This window comes from Amia ocellicauda, chromosome 2 (genome assembly GCF_036373705.1).
Source record: "Amia ocellicauda isolate fAmiCal2 chromosome 2, fAmiCal2.hap1, whole genome shotgun sequence".
NCBI lineage: Eukaryota > Metazoa > Chordata > Actinopteri > Amiiformes > Amiidae > Amia > Amia ocellicauda.
Window position 1 is genome coordinate 52,759,687 of NC_089851.1, and position 25,358 is coordinate 52,785,044.

General features: G+C 46.2%; 1 non-coding gene and 1 pseudogene across 1 annotated transcript; both read right to left on the reverse strand.

Annotated features, from left to right (window-relative positions):
- Positions 1 to 7,147: 7,147 nt before the first annotated feature.
- LOC136713301 (uncharacterized) lies at positions 7,148 to 7,266 on the reverse strand (annotated as a pseudogene).
- Positions 7,267 to 24,966: 17,700 nt separating this feature from the next.
- Positions 24,967 to 25,055, reverse strand: trnay-gua (transfer RNA tyrosine (anticodon GUA)). Its single transcript is given in 2 exon segments — positions 24,967 to 25,002; positions 25,019 to 25,055. It is a non-coding gene; the product is annotated as a tRNA-Tyr (tRNA).
- Positions 25,056 to 25,358: the final 303 nt, after the last annotated feature.

Below are 25,358 nucleotides of genomic sequence, written 5' to 3' on the forward strand. Positions count from 1 at the left end.
ATCTCAATGCTGATGGAAAACAGAAAACCTATGAAGACTATGTTACAGACTCGCAAAAGAGAATGAAGGAAGCATACCACATTGCATCCAGAGCAGCCAACAGAGAAGCAGCCAGGGGAAAAGTATACTATGATAGAAGAGTCCATGGCAATGACTTACAGGCTGGTGGCCGAGTGCTCATCCGCAACCTGACTGAAAGAGGGAGACCGGGGAAGATCCGGTCATACTGGGAAGATAAGGTTCACATAGTGGTACAGAGGAAATGCAAGGAAAGTCCTGTCTATGAGGTAAGACCAGAGAGTGGTGAAGGTAGAAGTCGTGTGATTCACAGGAATCTGTTGCTGCCATGTGATCACTTACCACTGGAAAAACCTGAAAAGACTTCATGCCAGATTAAAACAAAGAGAAATGGTTCTTTGCAAAACAACAAGAACAAAAAGAAAGTTATGAGAGAACCAGAGCCTCAATTGGACTCCGAGAGTGACTCAGGGGAAGACTATCAACTGACATACAGGTTGAGGCTACACAGAGACAGGAACCTCAAGACTGGGAACTCAGTCCTAAACCCTCAGACTCGAGCCTTCCAACCCCAAGCCACACAGCAGTCCCGTGAACACTTGCCGTCAGCTGATGAACATGGAAGTATGCTGCTTCATGAGGATCTGCAGTTGAACAGTTACAGTGAGTGTGAGGATCAGGTTCACCATGTAAGTTCCGAAGCAGAACATTCATCTGCTGAAGAGAGCCAAAACTCAGCACAGCCACTCAGACTGTATCCACAGAGAGAGAGACGCCAACCAAGAATGTTGACTTATGGAACCTTAGGACAACCTTCTATTGTACAGAGAGACTTGACAGTGAAGGGCATGCAAACAACACATTTGTCTGGTGGTTACGGCTTTTGGAGGCCATGGAACACAATGGACATACAGCCTGTTTATTAGTGCGTTACATTGAATATTGTACATTGTTACTATGGACATTAGAATGTGTTTACCTGTAAATTATGGTAAATATGTGTTTATATTTCTTGATTAATACATGAGGACAGTATATCAATGTCTGCTGAAAGGGAAAAAGTATTATCAGACTAAGGTCAACTATGCCGTAAGATTGAGTGTGGTTACAGAAAAGAGTAATGGTAATAAGGGAAGAGAAAAAAACTGGTTAGAGTGAACAATTGTTCTAAAACCCTCAGGTGAAAAGTGACAATTACAGTAGCAAAATAAATATGGTTTAAGCTTAGAGTGCACAATGAGCTTTTCCATAGCCCTTGGTAGACCGTAAGGAGTGTCACTACCAAGCTAATGTCATAGTCCTGTGAATATATAGATTTCGTTTTTTTTAAGAAAACCTACTTCTAACTAGCCAGTTATAAAAAAAAAAAACGAGCAGACAAAATGTGTTAGCCTTCTGGAAGGGTAAATGTCAGGTGACATTAAAAAGTTTGAGGGGGAGAGTGTGGCACTATGTGTGCCTTAACTTAACTTAACGAAAAACATTGCACCCATAGTACAGGCCTTTAAATTGGGATAATACAATACACTGCGTTGTTATAGCTTCCGACCAGCAGGTGGCGAGCATTATGTCTTCTTTCACTGAAATGCGTCAGTAACGCAATAGTAAACAAGTCCAAAGAAGACGCAAGATAGAACTGCAGTCTGAATAAGTAAAATAATACCCTTTTTCTGTGTTTTACAGAGACAATAAATGTGTTGCACTGGGATGGACTCCGTTCTCTTCATTCTATAAATGCAACACATGTCAAGTCCGCGTCCCGTATGAATCGGCCAGTGGTTATATTTTTAGGTAGCGAAATGCTGGTGAATAGACTGGTGGAAGAAGGCGTTATTATGTGTGACATTTTTTTTCCCCGTTTTGCCACTTGCTTCACCTGTAAGTAGGATCACCATTTCTAACGTCCCTCGTTTTATGAGGAATGCGGTTCTGGAGCAGGAGTTGCTTCGATATGGTAAATTAATGTCCCCGATCAAGCGCCAAAACTTTTCGGAGGCAAGTATCATTGATATGCATGACCCGAACATGGTGATAAACACTGTGATGAAATGTAGTGTGGATGGCAGTGTTTATAATGTGTTTGTAACCTCTGAGAAATGTTTTGTTTGTTTTAAAGTGCGGCACATGAAGAGGATGTGTCCTGACAGGAATCATGAGGGCTTGGCAAGGGAGAATGTTGCTGCCATGGACGGCGGGGTTGAGGAGACTGAGCCCCAGGAACGGCAGGAGGGGGGCGGCCGCTCAGTTGAGTTTTTGTAAACCAGCCCTGTTCTGAGGGCAGCGCTACCCCAGGGGCAGAACAGGATGACGCGCCTGATTGGTTACTATGCCTTTAGAAGGCGGGTCGTAGATCACGCGTTTGATTGGGTTGTTTAATTGTTCTTGGATGCGGGACTTGGCTCTGAGGTGGATTTATTTTGAAGTAAAAAAACGCGAAAAGATTAGTGGAATTAGCAAATGTTACCCTACCAGGCTGTAATCTTAATCATGAAATGTAAGTACAATATATACCGTTTTATATATTTACATTTTGCATAGCATTACTGAGATTAACAAGAATAATTAATATGTACTGTATATGTATTGTATATACCCACTGGCACAGGCATGGCTGGAGTCCCATATGTTGCTCAGGCAGCATAAAAAGCAATCCAAAAAAACAAACCCATACTGCAAAAGGCAATCCAAATCCACAGAAATGCAGTACAAAAGCAGTTAAAGAACCCAAACAAAACTTGGGTAAAAAAGAACCCCAATTTGGAAGTGTTTTCCACAAAGAGAGCAGTGTGCTGAAACACACTGCCTCCTCTCACAAACTCGCCAAACCGGTATGGTCACTCCCGCAATCAAGCACAAGGTGCGTTCAGGACAGTGTGGCCACAAGCCGAGAGGCCTGGCTGCATGATGTCTCTTAAAGGCAGGCGGGTATTGATGCAACTTCCAGCAAAAAAAAAAAAATGGAGGGAAAAATATCAGTACAGGAAAGGGTGTTGAAAGTAGCCGGGTAGGTGTAGAATACTTCAATTATATCTCCTCCAGACAGAAAGAGAGTAATAAGAGCTATGATGAAGTTACCCAGGAGATGTAAAAAGCTTGCAGCACCTGGTATTTCCAGGAGGTCTCCCATCCAAGTACTGACCAGGTCCTGCCCTGTTTAGCTTCCGAGATCTGACGAGATCGGGCATGTTTTTTTTTTGTTTTTTTTTTCTTTTTTTTTTTGATCTCAGATTGTGCTGAACAACGGATCATTTTGTCGTTCACGTGCATAAAACAGCAAATTGTCATCATCGATCACAGGTAAATGTAAACCAAAAGCAATACTTAGAAAGTATAGAACAGACAGGAGTATCAAGAAAATCATACAGAAAGAATCAGATCATCACCCATCAGTTTTACGATTACATTATTATATAAAAATATCTCTTTGAAACGAGTCATGGCCCTCTCATCCCTCTTACAAAACGAATACACTGAATAGATATCCCGTTTCAGACTCAGTGTGAATAGGTGAACTACATCCAGTGTTTCACCACTAAACAGAGATCGATTTCGCCTCTTGTAAACTGCATGTCGAGCATGACTAAGAAGAAAGTTAATGAATTCCACATTGACTTTGGGGAATACCCCGTGTAACCCAAATAAGAAAAGAGAATCCCAGGACACCGAGTGAAGGTCTTGTTGAATCTCCACATCAGCAAACCCATAGAACCCCTCTAACAACTGGTGTAGATAAATCCCCAACCCCTTCAACTCTGCACACTGTACAAAAAAGTGCATAATGCCTTCCACCCGCTGCTGACACACTGAGCACAAACTAGTGTCTGCAAGATGCAACTTATGGAGAAGCCACTGTGAAAATATGCAGTTGTGCCGCAACCTAAAGTTGAGATCCTCACAGTCAGGGGAATTAAAAGCAATACGTAAGTTCCTCCATAAGTAGGAAACAGACATGGTCGGGCACCTCCTCTGCCAAAGCAATTCAGACTCTGGCCGGACAAAAACGGCACGCAAGAGGGACAGATAAAACAACTGTGTCACACAATCAAGAAAGGGGACAGGAAACTCCCTCCCCTGCAAAATAAATTGCGGGACAGACCTTGTGGGACAAAGGATAGTGTTACACCCCTCATTAATTACTCTTATCCAACTCTCAGGAAGAGCACGCTTAATGGTATCATACTCCACAGCCACGATTCTAAAAGGCACATCCTCATTCTTCTCCCAAACTGAGTCTGCAATGGCCTGAGTGGGCAAAAACCCCCCCAAACCACATACATGATATCCTGCACCCGAAGCACCCCCGCCTCCACAAAACACTGCCCATAAAGGGACTTGCCACCTGATTGAAGCAAAGGGTTAAGAAAGAGTGGCTGATTAAGAATCTGCTCCCTACTATCAGGACTAAAAGACAGAGATGGCAAGAATTCGGCCCATGATAGCAACACTTCCTGATAAAACTGGGGAATACCCCGCAGCATAGAAGGTCGAAGACACATACACAAAATACTCTCACCCATCCCCAACCCCCCCCATTTATTAAAATAGTGCAGCAGAAACCCTTTCCACACACTACAATTCCCCCGGTCTAAAAAACGCTTCAGTACTACAATGCAAAAGCTCTTCTTCTTTAATGGCAGGTCTGCAAGCATCAACCCCCCCCTACGAACTTCCCCAATCATGGTGTTATAGCCAATTTTCGCCGGCTTACCCTCCCACAAAAACCTGCCCACTAAGCTTTTCACCTGCATCTCAACCCACTGAGGAAGCTCCATCACATTCAGCAAAAACCAGAGCCGGGAGAGCAACAGGCTATTAATAACCAGAACTCGACCTTTTAAAGTTAAAACTCTGCAAGACCAGAGATTTAAAATCGCCACTAATTTCTGGATCCTGCCCCGCCAGTTCAACTCCACAACCACCTCCTCCTCCAACCCAATGTACACTCCCAAAATCTGTAGCGCATCCCCCACCACCTTAAAAGGAATAGAAAGAGTACACATTGCAACACTCGGATGAATGGCCAAAATTTCTGATTTGCCTACATTCACCTTTGCCCCTGAAGCTGAGCAGTACATATCAAACACTGCCATCACTGTGGGAACACAAGTCAAACTAGAGAGCGTGAGAGTTGTATCGTCTGCATGTTGATAAAGAAGAGACTGAGTTACGCAATCAGGGATAGCAATACCCACAATCTCCCTATTCTGCTGTAAGGCCAAACTCAAAGGCTCCACCACCAGAGAATAAAGCAAAGCAGATAAAGGGCAACCCTGTCTTACCGACCTCTCCACTGGAAAAAAGTCTGTCAGGTACCCGTTGCATTTAACCCGGCTATAAATACCTGTGTAAAAAATCCCAACCCAAGAAATAAAATGCTTAACAAACCCAAACCGCTGAAGCACCTCAAGAAGATAATCATGCTCTACCCTATCAAAAGCCTTCTCTTGATCGATCTTCAAGATATAGCCCTCCTGCTGCTCCTCCTTCAAATAAGGGACAGGACAGGCTGCTCTCCACGAGTCTCTCAATCCCCTCATTAAAATCCACCTCTTTCAAAAGTTGATTATTAAAACACCAAAGCCCAGGCCCCTTCTGCAATTTACAAAAATTAAGCTCAAAGGAAAAGAAAGCATGGTCACTGAAAGAAGTGTACCCATAAGAGACTTTCCCTATATTGCTCAAAAAAGAGCCATGACAGAGTCCAAAATCAATACGACTCTGCTTTAAAACATTTTGAACGATCTGTCTCCGAGAGAACTCTCTCTTGAATACATTCCTGCTACGCCAGAAATCAATGAACCCACTTTCGAAAAGCAACTGGCCCAACCGATCCCTGGAACAATCCAATCTCCTCATTGATACATTAAAATCCCACACCACCAGTACATTATCTCTTAACAAATGTTTCCCCAACCCCTCAAAAAAGGCAAAACGATCTCTCTGCTCATTAGGACAATAAACAGTCAACAACTCAAAACTAAATCCTTGAGTAGAAACAAGCAACTTCAAAAACCTCCCTTCTGAATCGCCTTCAACCCTTGAAACTGTCCCTGGAAAGCAAGATCTCACTAATACTGCCACCCCCCTCCTATGGTTAATGAAATTACTAAAAAATATCTGCCCATCCCACAAATGCTGAAAGCTCCGAACCAAATCATCGTCCCAAAAGGTTTCCTGCAAACAAACCATATCCGTTTTACGGACAGTAGAAAACAGCTTCTGTAACTTGCCCAAGTCACGCAACCCATTAATGTTGAGTGAAAGACAAGAAACCATAATGAAAACAAAAAAACAAAGTCCACAATTCAAACCCATCATCAAGCTTCCTCTTCTTGCAAAACCTCAAATCCACCCCTTTCAACTTTACTTGCCTGCAAAAGCTTGACCTGCTTGGTCCTGTGCTTAACCCTGGAAGTAATATTTTTCAGACAGGGCTTGACCACGACCCTCTTCCTTTTCGGCAACAATTGCAAGCATGTTCCTGACTGACCCCCTTGATGTACCACACCACTCTCAGCCGCCATCCATAGATTCACAGTGGCAGTACATGGGCTTTTTGCGACACCCCAAACATGATGGGGCAGTGCAGCGTCGAACAGAATGGCCCTGTACCCCACAGTCAAAGCAAATAAAGGAAGGGCAATTCTTCATCAAGTGGTCAGGGGACAAACAGAGGGAGCAAATTTTATGCTGGTTATTATGCAGAACCCGGAAGTGTCTAAGTCCCTCAGCAGTCATGAACTTGGCACTATAGGGAAGGGATGAAACATATAAAACAAATACAAAATAAATAAAACTACAGTTTCGAAGTGTTTTCCACAAAGAGAGCAGTGTGCCGAAACACACTGCCTCCTCTCACAAACTCGCCAAACCGGTCCGGTCACTCCCACAATCAAGGCGCGTTCAGGACGGTGTGGCCGCAAGCCAAGAGGCCTGGCTGCATGATGTCTCTTAAAGGCAGGCGGGTATTGACGCAACCTGCAGCAAAAAAAAAAAAAATGGAGGGAACAATGTCAGTACAGGAAAGGGTGTTGAAAGTAGCCGGGTAGGTGTAGAACACTTCATTTATATCTCCTCCAGACAGAAAGAGTAATAAGAGCTATGATGAAGTTACCCAGGAGACATAAAAAGCTTGCAGCACCTGGTATTTCAAGGAGGTCTCCCATCCAAGTACCGCCCAGGCGCTGCCCTGTTGAGCTTCCGAGATCGGACGAGATCGGGCGCGTTCAGGACGGTGTGGCCGTAAGCCAAGAGCCCTGGCTGCATGATGTCTCTTAAAGGCAGACTAGGTTTTGGCTTGTGCGGGGCGCGATATAAGGCCGCTATACAAGTGATAGCTCATAGAGGATCTTTCATTATGGGTCATGAAGGTGGAAGAGGGAGGATTCTATGTAACGCTGCCTAGTAACGCGTCCCTCGACATTTATCCTAACAACACCATTTCTAGTTTTACGGTCAAATTTGTAAAACCTATAGAACTACAGGGTACCTGGGAGGTGGGGTTGTCAGAATACAGTACCCCCACACTTGGGCTGTAGTACGTGATGGAGACTCTGTCTTTTCAATTTTGGACATCGGAATTAACAAATAGTGGACTTTCGTATTAAAAACGGCTATTATGAAAATATTGAAAAATTATTAGAAGAGATGAACAAACAGATCTCTGTAGGGAAACAACCTGTCAGATTACATTACAGTTCGATTAAAAATAAAGTTTACATGGAGGCCGCGCCTACGATAAGATTTAAAACCAGCGGTAACCTAGGCCGGATTTTAGGGTTTTACGCCAACAATCAGGATGAATTTAAGGATATAATAGCTCCATACCCCGCGGATATCCGCGCAGGATTTTACACCCTTTATGTCTACACGGACATCATTTCACACCATTAGGGCCTGGAGGTAATAAAACCCTTTGAAGCGGGTGAGAGCCGAAATCCCGAAATAGAGCTATGAACCCAGGCCAACCGGCGATTCCAAAAGATGGCATGGATTGACATCAGGCATAAATCGAGCCTCCTCCAATAGGAGACTGGGGGCTGAAACTGAAATCCAATCTCACAAACTCAAGAACCAATCACCTATGATCTATCAGGCATAAAAAGTAAAGCACAGCACTTCTTCTCTCTCTCTCTCTCTCTCTCACCTGAACCGGTAACTCGCTGCCTCAACTCAATTCTTTTGCCAGAACCGGAACCCGAAACCAACCAAGTCTTTGCTGGCAACAGAAGAGTTTAACTGGGAGAAGGAGATTGAGCTGTATGAAGAATTCTTTTAAAGGACTTTATTTAGTAAAGTACTTTAGAAACTGCGCATGCCCGCCTATACCCATCTGATCAGTGGAGTTTTACAGCTGGACAATCGACTGCAATACGAAAGTGTTCAGTCATTTAAATAGCTATTGAGTCTTAAGAAACTTGACCCTTGGAAACGAACAGGGCCCTGCTTTCCTCAAAGATTTTGTCTTCAAGTAACTACGGTGGAAAATCCTGCTTACAAAGAAGACATCCTGTGCACAAACTTGGAGCCTTCAAACCAGTGGAAAATCTGTTTGGAAAAGACTCTACTTTCGCGAAACCCCAACTTCCAGGTGGATCAACTGAGTGGAAGTTATTGGACAAAGCCGAACCAGACTGCCTTCCAGTTTTGAGTCCAGAGCCCTAACCACTACTCCATCTACATACATTACCCTGAATGCCTACAGCTTCCAATTTGAGGATCAGTCTTTGGTGTGGAACCTTATCAAAAGCTTTTTTGAAATCTAAATATATCATATCATATGCTTTCACCTGATCTACAGCTGCAACTGCATTTTCAAAAAATTCTAATAAATTAGTAAGTCATGATCTGCCTCATCTAAACCCATGTCGACTATCTCCAAGAATATGGTTTTCATTAAGATGCTCCTCTATTTTCTGTCTAATCATTTTTTCCAACATTTGCAGTGGTGCAGTGGATTGGTATGAAATTTGCTGTCTTCCAGTCAGTTGGCACATCCCCTGTTCTAAGTGTCATTTGGAATATTTGAGTTAGCGGCCTATAAATAATTTCCCTAATTTCTTTAAGTACCATTGGAAATATCCCATCTGGCCCAGGTGATTTGTTTGTTTTTAATTCTGCTAGTCCATTTAGTACCTCCTCCTCATTTATCCTGATCTCTTGTTCGAAAGTTTCACCCACAAAGATTCTGTTCCGTTACTGGGATGTAATTTGAGTTCTTCTGCCTCAATGTCATTTTTCACGTATACAGTGAGGGAAAAAAGTATTTCATCCCCTGCTGATTTTGTACGTTTGCTCACTGTTATGACCCCAAGTGGCTGATGTAAGGGGATAAGAGGAACATAACATAAAACACACAAATGCAGTAGTGGGAGAGTGAAGGGAGTGCAAAAACCAACACAATATCAATAATATATATATATATATATATATATATATATATATATATATATATATATATATAAGAAGGGTTTATTTACAATGGGGAGGGGAGTATGTACAAGTATGTACAGTATACAAAAACACGTGATGATAATGGTACAAATAATGAACAAATATACAGAGGAAAACACCCTTGGCGGTGTCGGCTAACACTGAAACAAAACAAAACCTATCTAAGCTAGTCTAAAAGAGTAAACCACTACCTGACTTGTAGGATGACCCTAACTAGCTACACTAACTAAACTATCTAAACCTAACAACTAGTACAGAGGGGTGATCACCGCCCCTACCTAAATACCTAATGTGCTAGACAACATACATCCCTACGTGTAACCGTGTAAACCCATGGGTATCTCACCTATCTACCCGTTCTCCCCTGAACAGAGCACAATACAGAATACAATGTAAACGGAAACAAAACAGAGAAGAAACAGTGGATATTTACACAAGGAAAAACAATCAATCACAAAGGTATTTTAAACAAACAGACAGGGTAGCAACACGAAATGGCATTGCAATCGGTAGTCTCTCGTAATGGAGGAATGACGGGGTATTTAAGCAGTAGTTGGAGACATCTGATTGGACAGGAACAGCACGGAACAGCGGAGTTGAGTGACGGGGACGAGAGCCAATCACAGCGGGACACCTGCGTACAATAGGGATAGGAGGAGAACAGACACAGAGCACACGCACGTAACGATCAGTGTATACAACAATCGGCAGAGCACTGGAACCAATATAAACTTCAAATAACTGCAATGCTAATAATAATGCTAATTCTTCCTGCTTGATTGTGGAGTAATTGACTTGGCACTTATTGAATTTCTGTGAGAAATAACACACAGGGTGATCAACACCATCACCACCCCCCTGTAACAGGACAGCAGCCGCACCTCGAGCACTCGCATCCACCTCCAACTTGAAAGGACGTCCAAAGTCAGGGGCAGCGAGAACAGGAGTACTGCACAGGAGTGCTTTAGCCTGCTCAAAAACATCCTGGCATTCATCGGACCAAACAAATGCAGACGAGGGACTAAGGAGACTGGTGAGTGGAGCGACTACCGCAGAAAAGTTTCTACAAAAACTACGATAGTAGCCCGCCATGCCTAGAAAACGCTGCAATTCGCACCGGGTCGTGGGCATGGGGAAGGAGACAATAGCAGATACCTTGGCATCCAGTGGACGCACCTGACCGTGGCCAACCTGTTTGCCAAGGTAGGAAACCGTAGCTTTTCCAAATTCACATTTAGCCAGGTTGAGTGTTAATGACGCCTGTGCTAAACGCTCAAATACAGCTCGTAACGTCATGATATGAGACGACCAGTTGGATGAATAAACAACTAAGTCATCCAGATATGCATCACAGTGTGGAACGTCAGACAAGATTAAATTCACCAAATGCTGAAAAGTGGCAGGAGCGTTGCGCATGCCGAAGGGCATGACAGAGTACTGCAGAAAGTTATCTGGGGTCACGAGGGGTTAATGGTACTTGCCAGTAACCTTTCAGGAGATCCAGCTTACTGACAAAGATGGCGGAGCCAACCTTATCTATGCAATCATCTAATCTTGGTAACGGGAATGAATCTGGGACAGTCACAGCATTCACCTTCCGGTAATCCGTACAAAATTGGTAGGTACCGTTGGGTTTAGGGACCAAAATACAAGGGGAACTCCAGGGACTAGAACTCGGCGTAGCAAGGCCATTTTCTAGCAGATATGCTACCTCCTGTTTCATGATGTCCCTTTTGGTAGAATTAATGTGATAGGCATGTTGTTTAATAGGAGCAGCATTTCCCACGTTTAAATTGTGTTCCAAAACTGTAGTGCGAGTGGGGACATCACCGAAAAGACAGGGGAAGTCCTGGATTAATTCCATAATGTCCTCTCTTTGTTCACTAGGTAGATGGGCTAATTGGGAAGGGAAAACCAGCAACATTTCAGAATTAAGCAACCGAGCTCACTGCTGAGGAGTGTTTCGCAATACCAAGCCATCCTCATCACCAAAACTAACCTCCATAGTGTCAACCACAGAGGCTGGGACAGCAGAGCAGACATCGGGCTCTGCAATCTTCTCTGACGACTTTACTGGAGGGGTCAGTCTCGAGTGATATAACTTTAACATGTTAATGTGGAACACTCGAGACTGGCGTCTGCGGTCGGGAGTTCGAATCACATAATCAGTGTCACTTAACTTTTTATCAACCAGGTATGGACCTGAAAACCGGGCAGAGAGGGAGGACCCTGGAATATGCAACAAAACCAGAACCTGGTCACCTGGCTGTAGAGAACGTGTGACCAGGTTCTGGTTTTGTTGCCTCCGCATCCGCACCCATATTGGCGGCCTCCGCGCTGCCCACACTCTCCTTCAGACCGGGCACGGGCCGCACTGCCGGGGCCGCCGTGCGCATCACCGGGGTGACTGGGGCAGGGGCAGGATCAGGGACACGGGCAGGATCAGGCAACACCGGAGGCACAACGAGCACTTGTCCTTCCACCAACTTATCCATGACGATCTGTCTAAGCTGAGCTTTAACAATGTTCCTCGAAACTGTGAAACAGAAGTGATCCGCTAAAGCATATAAATCAGCCTTGCGACACACATCAAGCTGATCCAGAGACGGGACACTCAGAAAAGTACTTAAATCAAAACTGGCCATAATTGTGACAAAATACACCACAAAAACCAATACCAATAATATAAACAAACCACCTGCACAGCACAACACCCACACAAACACTACCACTATTTGCATGCAACTACGGGAAAGAATATAACTCCCGGACGAGCCCCCAATTATGTTACGACCCCAAGTGGCTGATGTAAGGGGATAAGAGGAACCCACCTGCACACAACAAAGAAAAAAGAAATGACAAAGAAATTATAAGTCTATAATTTTAATGGTAGGTGTATTTTAACAGTGAGAGACAGAATAACAACAAAAAAATCCAGAAAAACGCATTTCAAAAAAGTTATACATTGATTTGCATGTTAATGAGGGAAATAAGTATTTGACCCCTTCGACTTAGTACGTGGTGGCAAAACCCTTGTTGGCAATCACAGAGGTCAGACGTTTCTTGTAGTTGGCCATCAGGTTTGCACACATCTCAGGAGGGATTTTGTCCCAATCCTCTTTGCAGATCCTCTCCAAGTCATTAAGGTTTCGAGGCTGACGTTTGGCAACTCGAACCTTCAGCTCCCTCCACAGATTGTCTATGGGATTAAGGTCTGGAGACTGGCTAGGCCACGCCAGGACCTTAATGTGCTTCTTCTTGAACCACTCCTTTGTTGCCTTGGCTGTGTGTTTTGGGTCAATGTCATGCTGGAATACCCATCCATGACCCATTTCCAATGCCCTGGCTGAGGGAAGGAGGTTCTCACCCAAGATTTGACGTTACATGGCCCCGTCCATCGTCCCTTTGATGCGGTGCAGTTGTCCTGTCCCCTTAGCAGAAAAACACCCCCAAAGCATAATGTTTCCACCTCCATGTTTGACAGTGGGGGATGGTTTTCTTGGGGTCATTCCTCCTCCTCCAAACACGGCGAGTTGAGTTGATGCCAAAGCGCTCGATTTTGGTCTCATCTGACCACAACACTTTCACCCAGTTCTCTTCTGAATCATTCAGATGTTCATTGGGAAACTTCAGACGGGCCTGTACATGTGCTTTCTTGAGCAGGGGGACCTTGCAGGTGCTGCAGGATTTCAGTCCTTCACGGTATAGTGTGTTACCAATTGTTTTCTAGGTGACTATGGTTATTCCTCACCGTTCTCATGATCATTGAAACTCCACGAGGTGAGATCTTGCATGGAGCCCCAGACCGAGGGACACTGACAGTTATTTTGTGTTTCTTCCATTTGCGAATAATTGCACCAACTGTTGTCACCTTCTCACCAAGCTGCTTGGCGATGGTCTTTTAGCCCATTCCAGCCTTGTGTAGGTCTACAATCTTGTCCCTGACATCCTTGGACAGCTCTTTGGTCTTGGCCATGGTGGAGAGTTTGGAATCTGATTAATTGATTGCTTGGTTTCAACCCCGTAATAACTGGGTGCTGGGTAGGGTCCTCTATAATTCTGTGTTTCGACCATGTTAAAAAAGTGGCCGCTCAATTTCATGGGTAGGAAGTTGAACGAGTCTATGTACCAAAACTTAGCAAATTGAGGACCAAAAAACATTGGTCAAAATGGTTTAATAGAGGTATGCAAAAAAATATCAAGAGAAAAACAATGTTGTATAGCACATACAAAAGGGACGGAGATTAAACAAAATACATAGAATATGTTGAGCTGCAAGGAGACCTTAAGAAAGGGGTCAGGAAAGCAAATAGGGAAATAGAAAGAAACATAGCTCTTGGAACTAAAACTAATGCAAAGAGCTTTTCAATACTGCCACAGCAAGAGGTCAATAAAGTAGGAAGTGAAACAGATAAAGGGCAAAAATTGAAGTATCTTGGAAAATGAACAAGATGTGGCAAATGTTCTAAATGAGTTTTTCACAGAGATTTTTACAAAGGAAAAAAACAGATAACATGCCACAGGTTAACAACCAGTCCAGTCAAATCCTAAGAGAGATTAGGGTAAAGGATGAGGAGGTACTAAAGGGACTAGCAGAATTAAAAACAAACAAATCACCTGGGCCAGATGGTATATTTCCAACAGTACTTAAAGAAATTAGGGAAATTATTTATAGGCCTCTAACTCAAATATTCCAAATGACACTTCAAACAGGGGATGTGCCAACTGACTGGAAGACAGCAAACGTCATACCAATCCACAAGAAAGGGGACAAAACTGAGCCAGGAAATTACAGACCAATCAGTCTCACCTGCATCACCTGTAAAATATTGGAAAAAATGATTACACAGAAAATAGAGGAGCATCTTAATGAAAACCATATTCTTGGAGATAGTCAACATGGGTTTAGACGAGGCAGATCATGTTATACTAATTTATTAGAATTTTTTGAACATGCAACTGCAGCTGTGGATCATGTGAAAGCATATGATATGATATACTTAGATTTTCAAAAAGCATTTGATAAGGTTCCATACCAAAGACTGAGCCTCAAATTGGAAGCTGTAGGCATTCAGGGTAATGTAAGTAGATGGATTATGAACTGGTTGATGTATAGGAAGCAGAGGGTGTCGATTAGAGGAGTTGCTTCTAACTGGAGTGAGGTTGTTAGTGGAGTTCCACGGTGATCAGTACTAGGGCCTGTGCTTTTTCTAATCTATATTAATGATCTGGACTCTGGGATAGTTAGCAAACTTGTCAAATTTGCAGATGATACTAAAATAGGTGGCTCAGCAGATACAATCTCGGCAGCACAGACTATTCAAAGGGACTTAGATAATATTCAGTTGTGGGCCGACACCTGGCAGATGAAACTCAATGTGGACAAGTGCAAGGTAATACATACAGGTAACAAAAATGTCCACTATAATTACTCTATGGGAGGAATAGAAGTAATGCATGAGAAAGACCTAGGAGTCTATGTGGACTCCTCACTTTCTCCATCCAAGCAATCTGTGGAAGCAATAAAAAAGGCAAACAGAATGTTAGGGTATATTGTCAAAAGTGTAGAATTGAGAACAAGGGCAGTAATGTTGAGACTGTACAATGCACTAGTTAGAGCTCATCTGGAATACTGTGTACAGTTCTGGGCTCCACACTTCAAGAAAGATATCGCTGCTATAGAGGCAATTCAGAGGAAAGCAAGGAGGCCCCAAGGCATTCAAGACACTTCTTCACACAGAGAGGCGTCACAATCTGAACAAACTCCCCAGCAATGTGGTAGAAGATGAAAGTTTGGGAATATTCAAAAACAGACTGGATAGGATCCTTGGATCACTTAGTTATTAATGGACACCAAATGAGCATGATGGGTCGAATGGCCTCCTCTCGTTTGTAAACTTTCTTATGTTCTTATACATTGTAACGAGTTGAGGGGGCGGGTCTTCGATCACCGCTATGTGCCTGCCCTAATGCTCTCTTTTGCCATAGACAGGACCATGGACAGCAGAGCCAGACACTCCATGGATCAGGACCATGGACAGCCCAATGGAAAAACACTGGCGAGGCAGCAGAACAGCCGCACCTGCCTTTGATTACAAATCACCCAGACTGCAAGCAGGTGTGGCTGATCAGTACAGACTATTTAAACTCACACTGTGGTTTCTTCTTTGTCTTAGAAGTGGGGGGGGTGGACGGAAAGACAAGGAGGGTGAACAGAGGAGCAAAAGAAAGGACAAAGTAACTGGATTGGAAACTAGATGACAAGTTGGACTGGCTGAGGACCTTGAAAGGCGTTTGGATTGTTTTGGAAGACTACGACCCTGGTGAAGACCCCTGAAACCCTTTTTGACCACGAGACTACCTAACCCCTCAAGACTGTTTAGTTTGTCTGTCTTTGTTTTGTTAACCCTGGGAAACCGCTTAGCTTTCCAAGGCTAGTCAGGGATTTTGTTTTTGTGTAGCAGACCATTCCTGCTACAGAAAGTGCTCTGTACAAAGAGCTAGGTTTTTGTTTTCAAGTTTCAATATCCACGACAGAACTAAAATAAACCAACAGCGTGGGCTTTATTATCCTCTTCCTTGGTTTGTCTTGTGTTTTGACATTTATTCCCCGACTGAAATCATTTGGCTGCAGTAACCCAACCCCGCACCTCGTTACAGTGGTGAAGAATGCAGGCAGGTTCAGATTTCACAACATAGAACCAGAAAGGAGAACATGGACGATCTGCTGAAACAACTTGTTACTGCCAATCAGGCTCAACAGGAGACCAACCGCCTCCTGTTGGAAGAACAACAAAGATGTCAGCAGAAGATGGAGCTGGACATGCAGATGATGTCTGCTGAACTAGCTGTTGCCAAGGTCAACTTCCAAGCAGCCTCAGTCCCCATCGTTGCTACACGATCCCTCCAAAAAAATAACTCTGGCTGATGACGTGGAAGCCTTCCTGAAGACGTTCGAGCGGACGGCTGAGCGTGAAGGCTGGACGGAGGACAAGTGGGCCGGAATCCTTGCACCGTTCCTCTGTGGGGAAGCACAAAAAGCCTGCTCCGACTTGGAGGCTGCTGATGCCAATGACTATAAGAAATTAAAGAGAAATTCTTGCTCGGATAGGGGTCACCCCAGCGTTACGGGCTCAGCGGTTTCATGCTTGGACATTTCAAACTGAGCAAGCACCTCGATCGCAAATGTTTGACCACTTGGCCAAGAAATGGTTAGAACCGGCTAGCCTCAACCTGGGGGCTATGGTGGAACGAACCGTGGTGGACCGGTTCATTAGGGGACTGCCTTATGAACTCAAAAAAATAATCCGCCAGTGCAGCCCTACCACAGCTGATGCGGTTGTGGACTTGGTGGAGCGATGTCACACCTCAAACGAACTGTTGAAGCCAGAGGATTGAGAAACCTGGGGAGAAGAAGAACCCCAGCCCCCGCCCCTAAACTGGATGACCAGGAGCGATCACCAGCGCCAGGGAAGCAACACCCACCCAGAACCCCAGGGGACTAGTGGACAGAGATGGACAGGAATGTTTCATCTGTGGGGACAAAGGACATGTATCATGGAACTGCCCCAAGAGAGAGGAACCCATGCAGGTGGGCATGGCCTCCACCAAACCCGGTCATGTGAGATCCACCCATGGGAGTTCCAGTAATGAACCTCCCCGTCTCAGCCCGGTCAACATAGGGGGCCGCAGAGTTGATGCCCTGCTGGATTCAGGTAGCATGGTCACCTTGGTGATCCCTGACATCATGCCCAAAACCCAGAGGAAGCGGCTTGCTCCTATTTCAATCACCTGCATACATGGGGACATGAAAAGATACCCCTTTGCCCAAATGAGGATCTACACACCGAAAGGACGATGCGTGATTTCCACCAGATCTGACCCAGTACTGTGGGAGATTTGGGACTGCCCAGATGGAAGACCTTACCCTTCAAAACGCCCGGCGGAATGTGCAGGTAATAAATGGGACGGCTGTGGACCCCACCCGACCACTTTCATATCCTCATTTCGCCATGCGCCCTAACCTGTTGTATCAAATGACAAAGAAAAATAATGTTGTCTATGCACAGCTCCTTGTACCCACCCCTTTCAGGCACACTGTTCTGAATCTCTCCCATAGCCACCTGCTTGGGGGACACCTGGGAAGAGCGAAAACCCTGGAGAGGCTGCTGCAAAGATTCTTTTGGCCAGAGGTATATGCTGAGGTTATACGTTACTGTCAAAGCTGTCCAGAATGCCAGTGTACGGCCCCCATGCCATCGTTCCGCAACCCTCTCATACCAATTCCGGTAATAGGCATGCCTTTTGAGAGAATAGGCATGGATTTAATTGGACCTTTACCCAAGTCGGCCAAAGGTTTCCAGCACATCCTGGTGGTAGTGGACTATGCCAAAAGGTACTCTGAGGCCATGCCTTTGCGTATGCCACCACAAAAAATATAGCCCAAGAGCTAATCCAAATGTTTTCCAGAGTCGGGCTGCCCAAAGAAATTTTGGTACACCGTTCATGTCCAAGGTAATGAAAGATGTGTGCCATCTTCTCCGAATTAAGTCTTCACACTTCTGTTTACCATCAACAGACGGACGGTCTAGTGGAGCGGTTTAACAAAACGTTAAAAAGCATGCTGAGGAGGACGATGGAAAGGGATGGGCGTAACTGGGATCAACTGCTCCCTTTTCTCATATTCACCATCTGGGAAGTACCCCAATCTTCCACAGGTTTTTCACCTTTTGAGCTTTTTTTTTCCCACAGATCGCGAGGCCTCCTCAACATCACAAAAGAAAACTGGGAACAGCAACCCTGCCCAGGGAAGGTCGCTATCACAGAGGAGGTAAGGAAAATGCTTGAGCTTGGTGTCAGATGGCCTCTACCAAGCGGCTCGCGTCCGGCCACTGGGCTGGCCCCGTGTTCTCGCCCACCATGCACCTGCAACCAGGTAAGAGATCTGTGTTAGGAAGCATCCTTCACACCTCACAGTCACTACTTACAGGCACATACTCGTATTCATCTGCTTCTCGGCAGTGATTTAAAATGTGTCTTTATATCACACCTCTTCAAGCTGTCCACTCCCGGAGCGACTGAAGACCTCCTCCCAGCTTTGAAGCGCCCCTGAGTCAGCCTGTCCTTGTGACGGGACGGGTACAAGAGGCGCTGCTTGTCTCCCTCGGGGAGCTGCTGCCACAGGTGTACCAGCTCCGCCACCTGGCGATTGGTCAGGAATGCCTGGGCTCTCAGGTCCACCAGACAGCTGGCCAACTGCTGGACGTGCTGGAGCCCAGGAACGCCATCAGGGCCGCACGATTCCTGAAACAACAGGATACAGACGACAGTCAGTTACAGGACCATGTTCTGGCAATAGCTATCATTCCAGGGTTTTGTGCACTACAATATAAGAGACGAGCTGAGCGCCATCACTGCCTCCTCACCTCGGGATTAGCAACGGGGGGGCGTCTCCTGCAGCGCAGGGGGGCTCCATCTCGGGAGACGGGGGCAGTCGGGCCATTGACCGCGCAGGAGACGGGGGCAGTCGGGCCGTTGACCGCACAGGAGACGGGGGCAGTCGGGCAGGAGACGGGGCGAAGGGGTTGGAGATGGTGGGGTCATCGTCTTCCTCAAAGCCCTCGTCGTCACTCTCCTTCCTGTCTGAGTCTTGGCCAGCTGCCTCGTCCGGGACGTTGGGGTCGCTGTGCACACGTTGGAGCTCTTTCCCTGTCTGTGAGTACAGGTACTTGATCCCAATGAGCTCCCCTTCAACACAATCATAACAGAAGCATGGGTTCACCGCTTTTATTATTTTCATAACACTGCTAAAGAGCACCTTACAAATCAACCCCCCACACTGACACGCTCACTGACGCGTGTACACGCCTGACTTCACGAACCCCTCCGACAGGTCCCTGGCCAGCACCTTCTGGCTCAGGTTGCCCAGGGCGTTCTGCAAGGAGCCACTGTAGGAGCACAGAAGCTTGCCAGCATCCTCCATGGCCGCCACTGCACGGTCCGCGTTCCACCTCACCAGGCCCTCCAGCAGAAATGCCAGGAAGTGCACATCGCTGGCACTGGTGCCTGAGCAGAGCAGGAGGAAACAGAAACACACACTTCAATACAGTTCAAAATATACTCTTCACAAAGCCATAGTATATAAATATACACGTACTGTAACAATTACAGAAAAAAAAACTAGTCTACTGATCCACTGGGTTCAAAAAGCATAATAGAATCTGGCGTCTTTATTTGCGGTGCAGCTGGCACTAACCTGGGATGAAAAGGGCCAGGTGGAGGTGGAAAGACTCCAAGGAGATCGATCCACAGGCGCAGCGGTATACTGGCAGCAGCACACCCCCCTTCCGCAGCTGCCCTGTCTGGGTATACAGCTGCACCCCCTCGGGGTCCTGAATGCAGGCGAGGTGGGGCCGCTGTGTCTTCCAGATGGCCTGGATCTGCTTGTGGTCCAGCAGCGGCACGCCCATGGTGTCCAGCCCCCTCCTGCTGTCAAAAATGTCCAGCAGCTCCTGGATGAGCCGCTCCGTATCCTGTGCCCCCCGGCCACCTTCGACCGTCCAGCCACAGAGCAGCAGTCCCAGTCCACATACAGGATCTGAGGGGGAGCCTCTCCGGCCAAGCGGTACCACTCCACCAGCCCAGCAGCCATGGGCTGCAGCCCCTCACCCTCTCCGCATGTTAGCACCGAGTTCAGGACCTGCCCGAACTCATTGCCGACGTTGGTGGCCCACGCTGCCGTGCCAGTGGCTGCTCCTGCGAGCTTCCTGGTCAACTGAAAAATGTATGAGACACATTAAGTTATTAGGTCTTTAATTGTAATGCATTCAGCTGAGCGGCACCACGATGCACCAAGTGGCCGCTGAGACCGCAGCACAAAAAATCTGACTGACGATACTCACCTTCTTTGTCGAGTCCAGTTTTAAAATGGACCCGAACACAGACGTGACCTGGGCCTTTACCTCGGCCAGCTGCCCTAGCACGTCGAGGTCATACACTGCCAGCAGCCACTTGGGTCCAGGCACCGGTGGCATGGGTGGCGGTGGCCGGAAGCTCGGGACTACAGGTGCAGAGGTCACAAAGGGCTCGCAGTCTGCGAGGTACCGCAGGGTTTTTACGCTGCCACGCCTCGCTGTGCTGCTCCTGCAGCTGTTTGCACAGCCGGGTGGCGCTGTTCCCCAGGGTGTGCTCCCTCATGAGACTCAGCACCGTGTAGTCGCAGGACAGCCTGCCCAAGACACAGCAGTACAGCAGTTAGAGTTCAGGAAACATTTCAGCAGAGAGGGAGGGGGGGAGGGAAAGCACAGATGCTGTGTGGTGAATTGTCTCCATACGGGTAGGTGAGGATGGCCGGGAACTGGCTCCGATGAGCCACATCCAGCTGCTGCAGCACATCTCCGGACCAGCCTGCGTACTTCTTTGAGCCTGTGTCCCTCACACTGGGGCTGGATGCAGGTGAGCTTCACAGCCCAAATGCGGTAGGGCATCCACAGGAACAGCGGCCGAGCGAAGTGCAGGCTGGGAGAGGCCGGGGGCTGCCGATACACCGGGCAGGGCTAGGGAGGGAACAACCACAGACGCAGGTCCGAGGTCAGCTCCAGCTTCCCAAACCTGCTCCTAGTGAACAGGGCCTTGGAGACCCACTGCAGCTGCTCAGCGGGCAGCGTCTGCTTCCAGCCCTCAGGAAGCAGGACCTGCAGAAACACAGGGACAGACAGACAGACAGACAGACAGACAGACAGTGACAGGAGTTGCCAGGACACTACGGATACTGCACCCAGATTTAACAAACACACAAAGACACACTCACACACACACACACACACACACCACTCTTACCCCCACCAGGCTGCTCCGCTGAACCGAGCGGTGTCGGCTGCTGAGCTGAGCTAGCCATGGCCGCTGCCCCCGGCTCCTGCACTGAAGACACTAGAGATAAAACGGGAGATTCAAAATCTCGCAACAACAGAGATGTAACTAATGGTGAAATTATCCAAATCTATGTTAATTCCAAGGTGACTAGGTCTATGAAGCCTTATCATTCAATCAACCATGTTACTGTGCCACTACATCATATCACACCATGCCACTACATCACGCCATGCCACTACACTATATCACAGCGTGCCACTCCACATGCACAGCACACACGGTGAGGATGCAACGCATAGCAAACATGCAGCTCAGCGCATAAAGCCAGGGGTCACAGATACTTGGGGGTGTCGAGGCAGGGCAGACGAGGTGACTGTAAAGCGATATGTAGCCAAAGCACCGTGTGGACCCCGGGTCCATCTCACTTACCTTACACTGGGAGATCCATCCATCTTAAGCTAACAAAATACAACAATACAAGTTAGTTTGTGCCAAATGGCAAGAACTCCATCTTGAACCTGAAATGACTGACATTTAGACATGTATTGAAATAGGCTGATATTTGTAACAGCTGCGTGAAGACTTACGCGGGGGGGCCATGTCCTCCACAGCTGCCAGCAGCTCAGCGTCAGTGAGTGCATCGTTGCTGAAGGCCAGTGACGGGCGCTCCTTCCTGGACACCGTTGGAAGGAGGAGTAAACGTGCGCTGTAACGGTGGGCATTTGGTACAGGGGTCATGGTAACTGGTGTATTTTGTTTTTGAAATCACAAAATGTGTGCGATTATCGTGTGTTTGCCGTCGGTCTGTTTTAAGTGTGAACTTTAAATTGTGTGATAGCCCTGGTATAACTGTTTACCTAATTGCTGCCTTAATAAACTACAATTAATTCTAATTGCTCAAATCACACACTTCCACAAAATGAACCTTTTGCCACTGGAGCTCTGGACTTGGTGGCAGACGAGGAGAAGGTGGGAGTCGACTGCGAGGCACTCGTCCTGGGAGGCTGGCAGGGTGCAGGCACCGAGGGTGTGGGCTGGGAGGAGGCAGGCTGTGCTGCTGGCTTCTGGGCCTGTGACTCCCTGTCCCGCCGCAGGATGTATGCCAGGAATTTGGCCATCTGCGTTCCGGGCTGGGGAGTCTGCCTCCTTATCCATCTCACATACCTGTAATAAACCCAGGTTCTCTGTCTAACTACAACTACACTGACTATACAACTGCAGGCCAGGGTGCTCTTAATTCCCTGAAACATACATAAACTAGAGTAGGCAATAGTTATTAGAATAGATTAATACACACCCTCTCCTCTCCTTGTCTGTGGCCTCGTAGAGCTCCTGCCAGGTCTGGCCCTTGTGGGCCCCGAAGCCCACCACCTGCTGGTCCTCCCGGCCACTCTGGGACGCCATGGCGCGGGTGGCATTCCTGGCCCTCCGGTCACCCACAGCGATGGTGACTTTTGGGAAGCCACAGGCGTAGCTGGCCAGCGCGTCCTTGTTGGCCATGTACACCGTGTCAGACATGTCCATCTCCCGCTCCTTCTGATGAGCGGCCACGAGAGACACGGCGTACCCACCGTCGTTCTCCAGGATCCACTTGAATGTCTGACCCCGGTACCTGCCAAACTGCAGGGTACTCTGGCTGAGTACCAGTTTGGCGTTCCCGGGGTCACCCCCCTGAGACAGGATGCGGGCCACAGCATCCTTCCGGACTCAAGAGGTGTGAGGGGGACAAATGGATCGCTGGAGGACTTGGTGGCAGACGCGACGCTTTTAGCTTCAGTTGTGGCTTGCAGGACCAGCAGGGAGCTGAACTGTGGGGTGGCCTTCATGTTCCTGTACAGCAGGTACAAATAGTCAGGAAGTCACTGACAAACAATATTGAATAAGGAGATCATTACAATTAGTATGTTTTATTATTATTATGAATAGTAATAATAATAGTAATAATAATAATAATAATAATAATAATAATATTAAAAAATAACAATACTTTCAATTAAATGACAACAAATAATACAAGATATGTTATAATTCATCATATACCTTGTATCACTGCTACAATTATTCGTATTATGATTCGTACTAGTACTATTATCATCATCCTCATTATTATTACTATTATTATGATGATGATGATGTGACGCAGTGAAACGTTACACGATTTTTTCTGTTTTATGTTTCAATGCAGCACATACTACTACTACTAAATAGTATTTTAATACCATTATTAATACTATTATGATGATGATGTGACACAATGACTAATAATAATAATAATAATAATAATATCGTCTCCGGCTTCCCCACGACCCTCACCAGGATAAGCAGTTTCGAAAATGAATGGATGGATGGATGGATGGATGGAATAATAATAATAATAATAATAATAATAATAATAATAATAATAATAATAATAATCATTATTATTAATACTATTCTTATTCTTATCATTATGTGACGCAGTGAAACGTATCTTTGACTTTTTTACGGTTCAAAACACTTCTCTCTCAACAGTATAGAAGACACATACCTTACACAAAACACCAGGGTTATTATCAAATGTATAAAAAGCATGAAATAACACCGCAAACACAGCAGGTCATATAAACAGATCGTATTAACACATTAATCGACAGACCGATTGATCAATTAAGAAAATGCTTACTTACGTGGATCGATAGCAAAAAATAAAATAATAGGAAGGAAGGAAGGAAGGAAGGAAAGAAGGAGGGAGGGAGGGAGGGATGGAGGGAGGCATAGATAGAAAAATAGATCGATAGATAAAGATAAAGCTAGATTGATAGAATATATATATAGATAGAGACAGAGAGAGAGATATTGATGTCTGTCTGTATGTCTGTCTGTATGTCTCAAAGATTCTTTTCACTCCCTAGGCAACGTCTGACAAAACACGTATTTACTATTAGAAGTCCACCCGCAAAGCCCGCCTCTCCGGGTCATGTAGCCAACCAGCTGAAAGAAAACACATTGAGTGGCGTGGGAAATCGGGGGTTGTTCCAGCGGCAATTGTAAGCAATCCATGCAGGCTGAGGCTGCCAATTTCAGTGGAATTTTAGAAAAAGCAGTCGTTCCCATTGGTTACATTTTAGTATGTCGATACAGAGCACATTCAGCCTATCTGGGCGCAAGGATGACACGCAAATTCTTGAAGCGTTCCATATTTTGGTCAGGTTCTCCGCAGCGCGCCGGTTCCCCTTGGCATCGCGGACATCTGGTGCTTGCGTCGCGGGCGGTTTGTCGCACTGGGCAGCTCTCCCTCTCGCGCCCGTGCTCGGTGGCGTTGAGTCCTCTCGCACTCCTGCGTCGCAGCGGATCTATCGACCCCTTTCGATGCGGGCGAATTTTCCCGCCGTTTTTTCCTTTTTTTTTTTTTTTTGGGGGGGGGGGGGGCGTGCAGACGACCGATTGTCATTTCTCACTACTTCTTTCTTAGCAGACACCCTGGGCTCAGGGTGAAAAGGGTCACATGCATATGAGATGTTTGGGCAATGCGAGTTCTCGACTACAAATCCGAATTTTCGAGGTTTTCTCCTTGTCTTCATGCAATTCCAACGGCTTGACATTTGGGAGCTCGTCCAAAACCGACGTCAAACCATAAGCACGGCTTCCTTCGAGCCGGAATTGAACCAGCGACCTAAGGATGCCCGCTGCCTGAAACCTACAGTCCTCCGCTCTACCAACTGAGCTATCGAAGGAAAGCCTCTCACCACCTTCTCCTGGCAGTCTCAGTGGCCGTGCAAAGCCAAGAAGCACCGTGGCTTGGCTCAGTGGTTTTCAACCCGTGTGCCTTGAGGACTACCCAATTGTGTCTTGAGATTTTTATCCCCTCAAAAATATTATGTCATTTCGTTAGGTCAACTTCATGAATCTTGTATCAAATCAAACTTATTCAAATTTGTGAAAATGTTACATTTATACATCACCTGTAGAAAGCGTTTCATAACTGAAATGTTGTGTTTGCCGGACTGAACGCACACCTACACTGAGTTGCAGTGCTA